We start from the raw sequence: 12287 nt of genomic DNA on the forward strand, positions 1-12287 counted from the left end.
TCCAACCTGTTTTCATCAAAATCTTATGAAATGTTGGCAACACTCTAGCCATAGTGATTTGAATAGACCTTGTGACAATTAAGGTCTGAAGACTCATGCAGGCAATTCGTGGTTAAACTGGTAAAAGTTTCAACAGGAGGTGAATGTAGTATGGACATGAGGTTTCTTGTAGAGTGATCCTCTACAAATCTATACCTAGTATTTAAAAAGGATAACCATAGATGATTAAATGACATGTGTCACCCCATCTTTCATCCATGCATAATTTTATTTTATTTACAATTTTTCATTTTATTATTCACCATTTAATTCATATATTTATTCAACATTTTCCACTTCATCTCCCTCTTTAACACTCAATATTAAATACGGCCGCATGAATATTAAATAGGAAAATTTTCATGGATATGAGCGAGTATATATTAGAGTAATAGCGCTCTGTAATGTACATGTTTCATGTACGTGTACATCATTTTAAAACTATTGTTATGACATTTGATTCTTTAATACTCCGTAACTGTAATAGTCTCGATTATGAGCTACTTTTGACCTCGTGTTAGAAATATTTATCTTCTTAAAATCGCACTTAAAATTCTCTTTCTAAGACTAAATCTAGATTACGGTATTATTAACAACATAACAAGAGAATTTATAGGTTTATTATTATCTTCTAAAATTAGCTTTATATGAGTCTCGAAGTCTTGCCACAAGATAACATTTTTGTTTTAGAGATTTCATTTATGTCCAAAGAGTTGAGATTTTGTTTCTAAAATAAAGTTATAGAAAGTAAGAATACTAATTTTTTTTTTTTTTTTTATAATAAATACATCTCAAACTATTTTGATTAGAAATACTTTTAATCAAATAAAACAATCACCAAGCTAAATTTTAGAATTTTAAGTTTTATTTATTTGTCAATTGGTGCCAACTTCTTTCCGTCCCTAGTGCCACTTGTCCACTTAGGTGGATTATGAGTCACCTTTATTTTTATTTTTTTTGGAGTCAATACTCCAGAAAAGTCTGGAGACTCCCCCTCTCTCTTTCATTTTCTCGACCTCCCTCACACTCCGTCCTCCCTCTCTTCTCACCGTCCCTCTCTTCACCTTCGACATTTCTCTCTCCCTCCAGCCCTGTTCTGCTCCGTCACATCACCAACACGCCACCGTGCTCCGTCCTACCTCGCCGGCGCGTTTCTGAAGGTGGGTGTTGTTTGTGTTGAATTGTCCTTCCACCTTCCTTGCCTCCCTTGGTGTTTCGCGTCGCCGCCGCCAACGACGGTGAAATTCGGGGATTCACTTCCTTGTTACATTATTCGATTGGTAATCTCTTTAATTCTTATTTACTAATATTTATCAAATTGAATTAAGATCCCCAAGTTTCCAAACCCTAACTTTCTCCTCCTCTAAATTGTAGCCACCACCGCAGGGACCGTGGTTGGCTGTTAACCGGCGACGTGAGGTCGCTGTGTCAAGTGGTTGTTGTTGATTGATGTTGTTGTCGAGTGTTGTTACTGCTCCTCTGCCTCACTCCTTCCTCCCTAAGACCTTAGGTATAACTCAATCCCCCAATTCTATTTCATCCTATGGTTTTGTTTCCTAGCTCAATTAGATTGTAAGAATTTATAGAATAAAATTGTCAGTAATAATTATTTTGATTTTATAGAAATGATTTGGGATATTGAAATTAAACAGGATTTGATAAAGTAATTTAGTAAGTCAAATTAACGTTGCCACAAAGAAGGGTTTCTAGTATGGAAATGTGATTGAGTTTTCTAAAATTATTTTATTAACCAAATAAATATTACAAATATGATTTCAAATATAATCCGTGTCTAGTAACCAATTTGGTTTTCTTAAGGTAGAATATGTTCCATGTTAGTTTCGATAAATCTTTTAAGATATTAAGGTTCTAGATGATTTGAGGGAGTAGCTATTGATTCAAATCTTTCTTGTTGAGGTTATTTGATGGAGAACGAATAAGGGGAATCGAATCATGAAGTTAAGCGAAGAATGATGATTGAATAGGTAACTTAGGATTTATGAATGGTTATTGAAGGTACACATTGTCCAACCACCTTCTATAAATGTTTGAAATTATATTTTGTGTTTAACTATTATGTATGTATATGTGTTTGAATTCTGAATGGTGCTTTGCAAATTGAAGTGTGCTCCGCAAATCAAATTGTGCTTTGGGAAATTGAATTACGTTGCAAATTAAATTACGTTTTTTGAATTGAACTATGCTTTACAAGTTAGATTGTAGTGTTTTAAGAATCTCTATCCTTTTGAATAAATATTGGCGTCGATTGGGAATTCATATGAGATATGGTTTAAGTCAAGAGGGTATGAGACTAGATAATTAAATTGATCAAGAGTTCTTGATGTTGAAATTGAGAATAAATTAATGATAAGGTTAATCGTGGGGTATGTAAATGAATTAAAAGGTCTAAATAGAGTTTTGAAAATAAGAAAATTATAATTAAGAATACTAATGGTTAGCTTAGATGGAGGTCAAACTCAAATTGTCATGAGGTTGCATCAACTCCTATCGTGGGTCGTTGTATTCTAACCAAGTCAATAATGATGGAATTAAAAATGTCGTTTGAATATGAACTAAAAAAAAGCATGTTTTAACATATTTCTTATTTCCTTTAGGAAGCGTTCTTAAAAGTTTATTTTATAAAACCACATCAAATTTGAGTTTCCTAAAAGACAAACGTATTCCAACAATCTTGAATTACAAATTAAGAATAGTTTAAATGTCGATAAAGATCTTTAAAGAGCATATTTATTTGAACAACGATTATTGATATATATATATATATATATATATATATATATATATATATATATATATATATATATCTTAGCGGGAACATGTTCTATTAAATGATAATGATTTCATAAAGAAAAATAGTTTTTCAATAAAGTTTCACGAAAGGATTTCTATTTAAGGAATGACGAAATGATTTTAAGAATGTTAAATAGTTTGGAAATGCGATTAAATTAAGGAGTATTTGAAACTAGTAATTCTAAGAGAAACCAATAGTTAATTTTCTTATACAGCAAAGATTCTTTTAATATAAAGAGTTATCCAAATATTTTCTAAAATACATTTCAGGCACACTAAGTTATAAAAGAATGAATTCGAATTTGAGAAAAGTATAATCTATTAATAACGTTAGGATCTTAAATGAGTATCAATTACTAACAGTCAATTAGTGGTCAATGGTCTAAGAGTATAACTAAGGATAAGGAGTGATTTTAAGTTAAGGAGAAGTTAAGGAGAATAAAGTTTGAATAATAGGACGAGTTTAATCAATATTTCACTTAAAGTCAAATGAATTCATTCCTAAGGAGTTAAATCTGGAAATAGTCAATGAGAGTGTATGCCTCAACTAGTGTAAGACAAGTCCCGAGGATGATTAATGAAGGTAAAGAAGTATGTTAATTTATCAAGATATGGAAGACCTTAAGGCATACGTTAGTGTCTGATATTTGGGAGTTTAAAGCTGATGAACTGTCTTAAATGAATATTCAAGGCTCGGTGAGAAATATTATGTCTTTGAGTGAAATTCAAGTAAATTGCCAATAAGTATTTAATAAACTATCATATCTATGTTACCCGAGTTAAGGGGAAAGAAGCTGTGTATGGGTTGAGTACGACACTCACATACACCAGTGATGAACATACATGTGTTATGATTAGAGCATGGCGCTCAGTATGACTGTATGTTTAGAGCATGGCGCTCTGTATATAAGGACATGTCCCGGTTAAGTCTTGCAAGCATATGATTTCTGGGAGGGTGACGACCCCCACCAAGATAGGGAGCGAGGTTACGGTAACCCGACCCTATCCATGTTCTCTTTTCCCAAAGGAATATGTATCTTAGCTTTGAATCATAAAGAATAATTACTTTGAATTTATGTCTATGAGAATACCTTAAAGAAAACCTTATGAATTCAAAATATTGTTGCGATGGTTTTCGCGTTGAATAATTGATTTCTCATGAATATGTGATATGCACTTGGATTGTGTCTGTAAGAATTTTAGGAAGCAAAACTTGGCAATGTTGTGACAATGAGTGTTGCATTGAGTTAAGAATGTATATATATATTATGAGTTTTACCTTGTGGAATAATTCATGGTATGAGAAGGGTTACTTTTGGAGAAATATATGCGCTGTCGTAATGAATAAGTGTTATGATATGTGAATATTTCGTATTCTAAACTATTATTTGAATGATAATGAATTTGTGCAATTGTGAAATGAATTTCAAGGGAATTAGGTAGTTTTTATCAAACAATGTTTCAAAGTAATGTGATTTGAATAAATGAAGTGCTTTCAAAAATAAACATGAAACAAAAACTAAACTATTTTGAGCCACCTATCAAATGCATTTTAGGTTGGATAATGTGTACTCGTTTTCCCTGATTTTGTTCTATTAAACCTGTCCTGGTGGGGGCAGAGTTGAGATATTTTGCAGGTAGCAAGAATCGAGTCTCAGTTCAGGTTCAAGGTGCGTAGAGTTCTCCAGGGGCCTTCTATGTCCAAGGTTGGATTATAGATTCGCCAAATGTAATTAAGTTTTCTAGGGTTTGTTAATGGGCTGTATAATTTCTTCTTAAAGCTTTTGGTTTATAATTATGAATTATATATTCGTGTTAGAGTTGTATTTAAGTTAAGCTTGTTGGCTGAAGGTTAAGTGTGCCTAGAAATAACTCATTAAGTATGGAATGTTAATGTTACCCTGGTGATCTTTTGGGAAACATTATATGTTAGAATGATGTAATTGAAGCAGGTAAAAGAAAGAGCTGACGTAATTTCCTAAATAATATTTTAAGTTGTCCATATTTAGGGGAAGTGCTGCCGAATTTTTCTTTAATAGTTAAAAGCTTAAAGTTAAGTTAATTAGTGTCTTTAAGACAGACTAAGCCTGTGACTTTATTTTTGAAGTTATTTGAGAAGTTAAGTCTGTTTAGCAAGTTAAATTTGAAGTTGCAAGCAACTCGTTAAGGGCGGGCTATTACAGTAACATCGTTGACAGAGAATTTTCTACCATGACAATCTTGGAAAAGATTCTTTTCGAGATGAAATCATGTAATTCATATTCTTTTTTAAACTTAACTTAATTTTTTATAACATAATTTTTCTTCAATTTCTCCCGGAAGAATGAAAATAAGATGAAAAATAACAAGTTTAAAATTTGTATTTTACGTAAGTAGTATAACACCATGCTTAAGTGGTTAATTTTAACTAATTATGTTTTACAAAAATTCTAAATTTTACTAAGTCGTTATTTTTAATTTGTACCTTATATTTTCTCAAACACACATCGCGAATATAAATCAATTTTATTTACTTAAAATATATTTTCTATTTATAAATTATTATTTACGAGTAATTAGTTATACTCCGTAAACAAATTTAATCTCAACTGTGCGTTACACAGGTCCAAATCTAGTAAATTATAAAAACAAACCCTTCAAATAACTTTATTGTATTTAATTTGTATGTAGTAATGTATTACTCCGTATTATATACGAATTATTTTATTGATTAAAAATGTTGAATTATCATAAAAGGGATAAGAAAAAGTTAAAAAAAACATAAATAACCAAGTAAAATGTTAATTTATAGTAATGCTATTTCATTGATAAAAAAAATTGAATTATCATAAAAATAACGAAAAAAAAATTAAAAGAAAAGATAGATAGAACGAAAAAATGATAAAATGTGAAGCAAAACTTGATTGGAGAAGTCTCGAACCCTGGACCGATGAAGTCCAAAGGGAGATGGCTAGCGCAGCAAATTTACCAATGCATCAACAACTTATTTATGATAGAACTTACAAATTAAATAAAAAACCATTACACATAGCTGCGTTTTAAAAAAAATACAAAAACAGTTTTTTTTTCCCGGGAGGAGGGGGGCACGTGCCACCCCTAGTCATAGGGTAGGTCCGCCATTGCTCGCCGCTGACTAGAGCACAATGCCGGCAGAAATTCACGACAGTTGTATTCCATCATTCAAAGCTCGTCGAACTATGGTTCGCATGGCTTTCTTCCTCTGCTGACAATTTGGCTGTCCCACTGCAAAATATAACTTTAGGGGAATAAGAAACACATCACTACAAACTGTTAAAATATTAATCTAGAAAAATCTAGATAATACACTTGTAAATATTAATAATGAAATGTATTGTGTAGAAAAATCTAGAAACATGATTGTAAATTATAATCTAGAATAATCTTAGGAAATATCTAGGAGCTAGCCTAGAAAAATCTAGTAACTAAAATAACTAGAATTATCCTAAGAAAAATCTAGATAAATGAGGGGATCGGAGTAGAAGAATCTAGAGCACATCACTCCTATATATATCTCTTGTATGCATTGCCACAGAGAGTGGAATGAAAAAATATAACATTATGTCTTATACTCACTCTTGCTCTCCATATTAAACATAGACATATACTACGTAATACCCACCAATTTTTTCGCACCCAAATTTCTAACACAAACACCATAAAATAATGCCAGTAAAAAGAAAATACAAGAATGGTAGATATATTACCATGTATTATTAGGTAGTCGAAAATAGCATAGAGAGCGAAAATAAGCTGAAACAATACCACTGGATACCTGCAAAAGCATCAAACCCTGTTTGGTTCATTATTAGTAAAGGAAAGGAAGAGAAAAGAAAGAAAGGGAAAAGAAAGGAAGAGACGGGAAGGGAAAGAGATTTTATTTTCTGTAAATTTATCTAACCAACATGGGGAACATAATAAAACCATTTTCTTTCTTTTCTTTTCCTCCCAAATCCCCTCAACCAAACAAAGCCTTAAAGAATTCAAACAATTAATAACTTGGTATATCCTTTCCCCTCCTGTACCCTCAGCAAAATTAATTACCCGTGGCCATCTATCTAAACAACCCCTCATACTGGTATTAAAAGCAAACATTTGAACCCCTGCACTGAGAAAAAACAGAAACAAAACCTTGCCAAAGTCAGAGTTAAAAATACAAAACGAGCCCTTAAAGATACAAAAAAAGCAAATCTAACCAGACATATATCCTATAAAACCAACTCTATATAAAGGGAGGGTGCTATTAAACACAATGCAAAAATGCATTAAAGCACTAGATTTCAGGAGAAAAAATGTCTATCTGAAGAATGCGAAAAACACAATATTTGATCATTCAGTAACATTTCCTAAAACAAAAAAATATTTTGAACTTTATCTGAAAAAATAAAGAAGCTGCGTTGATTCTTAATATCTTATCTGGAGGTCGATTCCTTGGCGCTCCTCTCGATTGATCTTTGTCTAACATTTTTTGGATAAGATTAGGGTTATAAACTTGGGATTGAAAGTATAAAAGCATTGAGTGAAGTGTAATTGTGTGTGTAGGAATCTAGTTAATTCTTTCAGACTGCAAGTTATCTAAACATACACCTTAAGATTTCAAAAGAAATAGAGTATCAACGCCATAAGATTTCAAAAGAAATAGAGTATCAACGACAAGCAAACATTTTAATAAACACAAACTCCGCGTAATATACAAAGAGTAGCCATATACATAAATAGGCTTCTGCATCAGTGATAATACCCACAATAGATGATAAGTTTAATTAGGTTTTGTGTTTTCTTGATTTGTATTTCCATCTCAATTGGTTTATATACAACTGTGACTATCTGCGTACTATTGCTAGGCCTAAATACAAGGTGGGCCAATAGAGCCCAACTACACAAGAATATAAACCGTAATACCCCCCTCAAGTTGGAGCATGCGGATCACAAATGCCCAACTTGCGGAGTAAATACAAAAATTTGCGCTTGCCCAATGCTTTCGTGAAGATGTCGGCAAGTTGTTCATCCGTAGATACATGACTAGTAGTAATGATACCCTCTTGTATCGCATCCCGTACATAGTGACAATCAATCTCAATATGCTTTGTGCGTTCGTGGAAAACGGGATTTTGAGCAATGTGAAGAGCAGACTTACTGTCACAAAAAAGGGGCATGGCGGTAGGATGATCCACCTCGAGACTCCGAAGTAATGCCTTAAGCCACTTCAACTCCGAAGTAATGGTTGCCATAGCCCTGTACTCAGCCTCTGCAGACGAGCGGGAAACCGTGTGCTGCTTCTTGGTTTTCCAAGACACAGGGGAACAACCAAGGAAAACGAGCCAGCCAGTGAGAGATCGTCGAGTCAAATTAAAGGACAACTCGCCCAATCAGAGTCGCACCATCCCGATAAAGTGAGATCACACTCAGAGCGAAGAAGAATACCTTGGCCTGGACACCCTTTCAAATAACGAACAACTCGAATAGCGGCATCCCAATGTTCTTGTCGAGGGTCTTGCATAAAATGGGCCAAGATGTGAACAGTGTAGGCCAAATCAGGGCGTGTGAACGACAAATAAATGATACGACCTACCAGTCGCCTATAAGGTTCCGGATCGGCAAGAAGAGGACCATTCGCAAGAGCGAGGTTGTGATTTTGTTCAATTGGAAACCCTGCCGGTTTTGAATCCAATAAGCCCATCTCTGCGATGATATCAAGAGTATATTTTCGTTGGCACAAAAAGATGCCGTCCGGGCTACGAGCCACCTCAATACCCAAAAAATACTTTAAGACGCCCAAATCCTTCATATGAAAACAGTCGCCCAAATAATGCTTGAAAGAAGAGATAGCGGAAGAGTCATTACCAGCAATGATCAAATCGTCGACGTATACAAGCACATTGAGCTGAACAATTCCCTTAGTGTAAGTGAAGAGTGAATAATCGGAATAGGACTGAAGAAAACCATAATTCCTCAAAGATGCAGCTAACTTAGCAAACCAACAACGAGGGGCTTGTTTCAAACCACAGAGAGACTTCTTCAAACGACATACCATACCGGGCTTGTTCACAGTAAATCCTGGTGGCAATTTCATGTATACCTCCTCGTCAAGGTCACCGTGCAAGAAGGCATTGTGAACATCCATCTGATGCAATTCCCAATTTTTTGCCGCCGCAACTGCAAGAAAGGCACGAACTGTAACCATTTTTTCCACGGGGCAAAAGTTTCATTGTAATCAATACCTTCAACTTGGTGATTCCCAAAGATGACTAATCGAGCTTTCAACCGCTCAATTGTTCCATTTGCATGAAACTTGATTTTATAGACCCACTTGCAACTAAGAGCTTTCTTTCCGGGTGGTAGTTCCTCCATTCAATTTTCATTGTCCTCCAGAGCCCCAATTTTCTTTTTCATAGCCTCCCTCCAACCAGCATCTTTCATGGCCTCATTAAAAGTTCTAGGTTCAAGACCTGCAATTACAGCTGCAAGAAATATGCGGTGTCGTATTGAAAATTTATCACAATTCACAAAATGTGTTATAGGATAGGGAGTACCTGAAGAGCTAGTGGAGGGCGATGAAACGGAGGACGGACCCGGTGATGATATAGTGTGTGCGACATAATTCTTGAGCAGAAAAGACGGTCGTTTAAGGCGCAAACCTTTGCCTAGACCAAGAGGGGCGTCGGTGGGCAAGGAATCAGCGCCCAACTCATAAGAGTGCTGCTGGGCCTGCTGTGAAGATGGCCCAAACTCCTGTGTAGAAGGAGATTGGGTTGATGAGGATTGGGCCAAAGGAGAGCACGGTGGGCCAAGAGTAGATAAAGAGGGATTTGCTGGGGGAGCAATAGTTGGTTGGGCCACGGCTGGAGCTGAAATGGGTTGTTGTTCAATTACAGCGTGGTCCACAACCAAGGTGTGATCATGTTCATTTTCCCGCAGCTCTGCCGTGGGCCCTTCTGTTAGTGCAATACTATCATCCAAGATTTGTTCCATGTCGTCCAAAAAACCAACATCAACAGGAACATTTTCGTTGCATATCACAGTGTCATCCTTAAAAGTGCCATCATTTTCATTATGAAACGGAAATTCATTTTCATGAAATTTAACATCACGAGACACAAAAATTTCAGACGTTTCCATATCGTACATTTTCCATCCCTTTTTCCCATTTGGATAACCAACAAATGCACATTTTCTACTCCTAGAGACAAATTTATGACCCATAGATTTGTGATTAAATGCGTAGCCCAAACAACTGACAGGCTAAATGGCACTCCTATCAAAGATAAACCTAACGTTCACCAACTAAAAATATAGCAAGGGAAGCAGGGATCGTATCCACAGGGAAACAATGTTCTTTCTACTATTAATCGGCAATTTTAGACTATTGGGAAACAAGAATATGGATTGATTTGTATAATATAACTAGGACGATAATAAAATAGGGAAAATTCAGATATTAAAAGGTCTAGGGCATAGGTTCACCGATGAACAACATTCCAGGATGACAACAATCGATAATAATCAATAAAACAGTTAATTAGACTAGCATGCTCTCTCGAATCGATATTAGTCATAGACTTAGAATTAACGGGCTCTCGCTACGTATTAATCCCAATTCCACCTATTGACACAAGCCTAAACATCAAATTGCATCTCTCGAATCTTAATTTGATATTGCGAAACTAATACAATCAAACCTGCGCAAATCTAATTGCAAAGTAATTAAGGGCAATAAATAGGAATTAACAGCTAAACCAACAATCAACAACAATTAATCATCCCTTCACATTCGTTCGTGGATTCCCAAAACCCTAGAAAATCAACTACTCACACGTATTTAAATTAAACCAAATAAACATATTAAATAAAAGCATGATTGAAATTGAATAATAAAATCAGAAATAAAGAAATACCTAATAACGAAGAACGAACGATAACTGAAAGTTTGAATCTTTAATTAATCTAAAGTTGAGTGTTTGGAGAATAAAAATCAAAGTTTTGAGCTAAGCAAAATAATAATACGAAGTTTCGGAAAGAGAGAGACGTACTAAAAAACACTAAATAAATATATAAGCCTCCCCTTAATCCTACGGAGTAACTTAAGCAAAAGAAAACGTAATGGGACCGAAAATCGGGCACCCCGGTTTCCAGAAACCGGTCGGTTTTCGGCCCAGTCAGGCGTTCCAAAAGTATCAGGTAGCGAAAACCGGGGCCACAGGTTTCTCCAAACCTGCCGGTTTCGCACCTAAGAGAGATTTCCTTCCATTCTCAAAACCTGCCGGTTTTCGAAAACCGGGGCCACAGGTTTTGAGCTCAATTTGACGCATTTGCCTTGAGTTTGAACTTGAGGCCCATGCCCAACTCCTTTGGGCCAAGTTTGACGCCCGTGCCCCCTTTGAAGCTATCTAGATCATCCCGTAATGCCTCGGGATCCGTGTAGTCATCCAAGAGTGATAAGAAACGGGCCCCCAAAGAACAATTATCATCAAAAACAGCCCTGCAACTAACAGACACTACACAACACACATTAGCACTAAAATAGGCTCCGAAGAGCTCAAATGAGATGAAAAGTGCATACGGGACGGGGGTAAAAACTATATAAAATATGAGTGTATCAAACTCCCCCAAGCTAAACCTTTGCTTGTCCCTAAGCAAAAAGCATCAATGAGACATAAACGATTAACTCACCCCAAAATCTATGCAAAAAGATTGATGATAAAACAAGTCAAATCAAGGTAAGCAATTATCATGACCGAAATCTCTAATCCCCACAGTTACACATCAAACCGGTACAAAGTTCAAGCAAGGCTCACAAGTCATACGTATAAAATCACACACCAAGTGAATCACTATTCTCGTTATGTGGCGGGCTAAGCGAACCAAATGTGGCCCGTTCACTCACCTTCCCATTATGAGCATGCATACTACCGAATGAGTAGTAGCCCCTCCCAACTCACAACACTAGTGTGTTTGAAGGTTCTCCTAAGCACTCGACCTACACCGGAGTCGACTCAAAATGCGCATATGCTCCTTGGCCCTTGATAAACGACTATTTTCAACCTATTGTTATACACACATTGCACAATGATCAAAAAGGTCTTTATATAGGCTTGTAACGTTGGCCGGGTATAAACAAGGGGTAAGGAATATTCTGGATATGTGAGTAATAAAGTCTAACTTGGGGAGCAAAAACAACCAATGATACCAAAGAAATCATCTCCGAAAACTAACTCATCAATAACCAAAACATAACCATAAGGGAGGAAGTAACCAATAGATTTCGAAGTATGAACCAACTTCTACCCTTTTCCTTACTTTTCTAATACTACAAAATAAATGACATATTTTTGATCTTTTTTTTTTTTTTTTTCTTTTTTTTGTTCTTTTTTTTTTGTTCTTTTTTTTTTTTTTTTGTATATAACGACGAAAATAAACAG

General features: G+C 35.3%; 1 long non-coding RNA gene across 1 annotated transcript; it reads left to right on the top strand.

Moving 5' to 3' along the window:
• The first annotated feature begins 1009 nt into the window (after positions 1–1009).
• Positions 1010–4770, top strand: LOC110785345 (uncharacterized). Its single transcript, XR_002532595.2, has 4 exons — positions 1010–1319; positions 1414–1549; positions 1957–2055; positions 4470–4770. It is a non-coding gene; the product is annotated as an uncharacterized lncRNA (long non-coding RNA).
• The last annotated feature ends 7517 nt before the right edge of the window (positions 4771–12287 follow it).

Source organism: Spinacia oleracea, chromosome 6, assembly GCF_020520425.1.
Source record: "Spinacia oleracea cultivar Varoflay chromosome 6, BTI_SOV_V1, whole genome shotgun sequence".
NCBI lineage: Eukaryota > Viridiplantae > Streptophyta > Magnoliopsida > Caryophyllales > Amaranthaceae > Spinacia > Spinacia oleracea.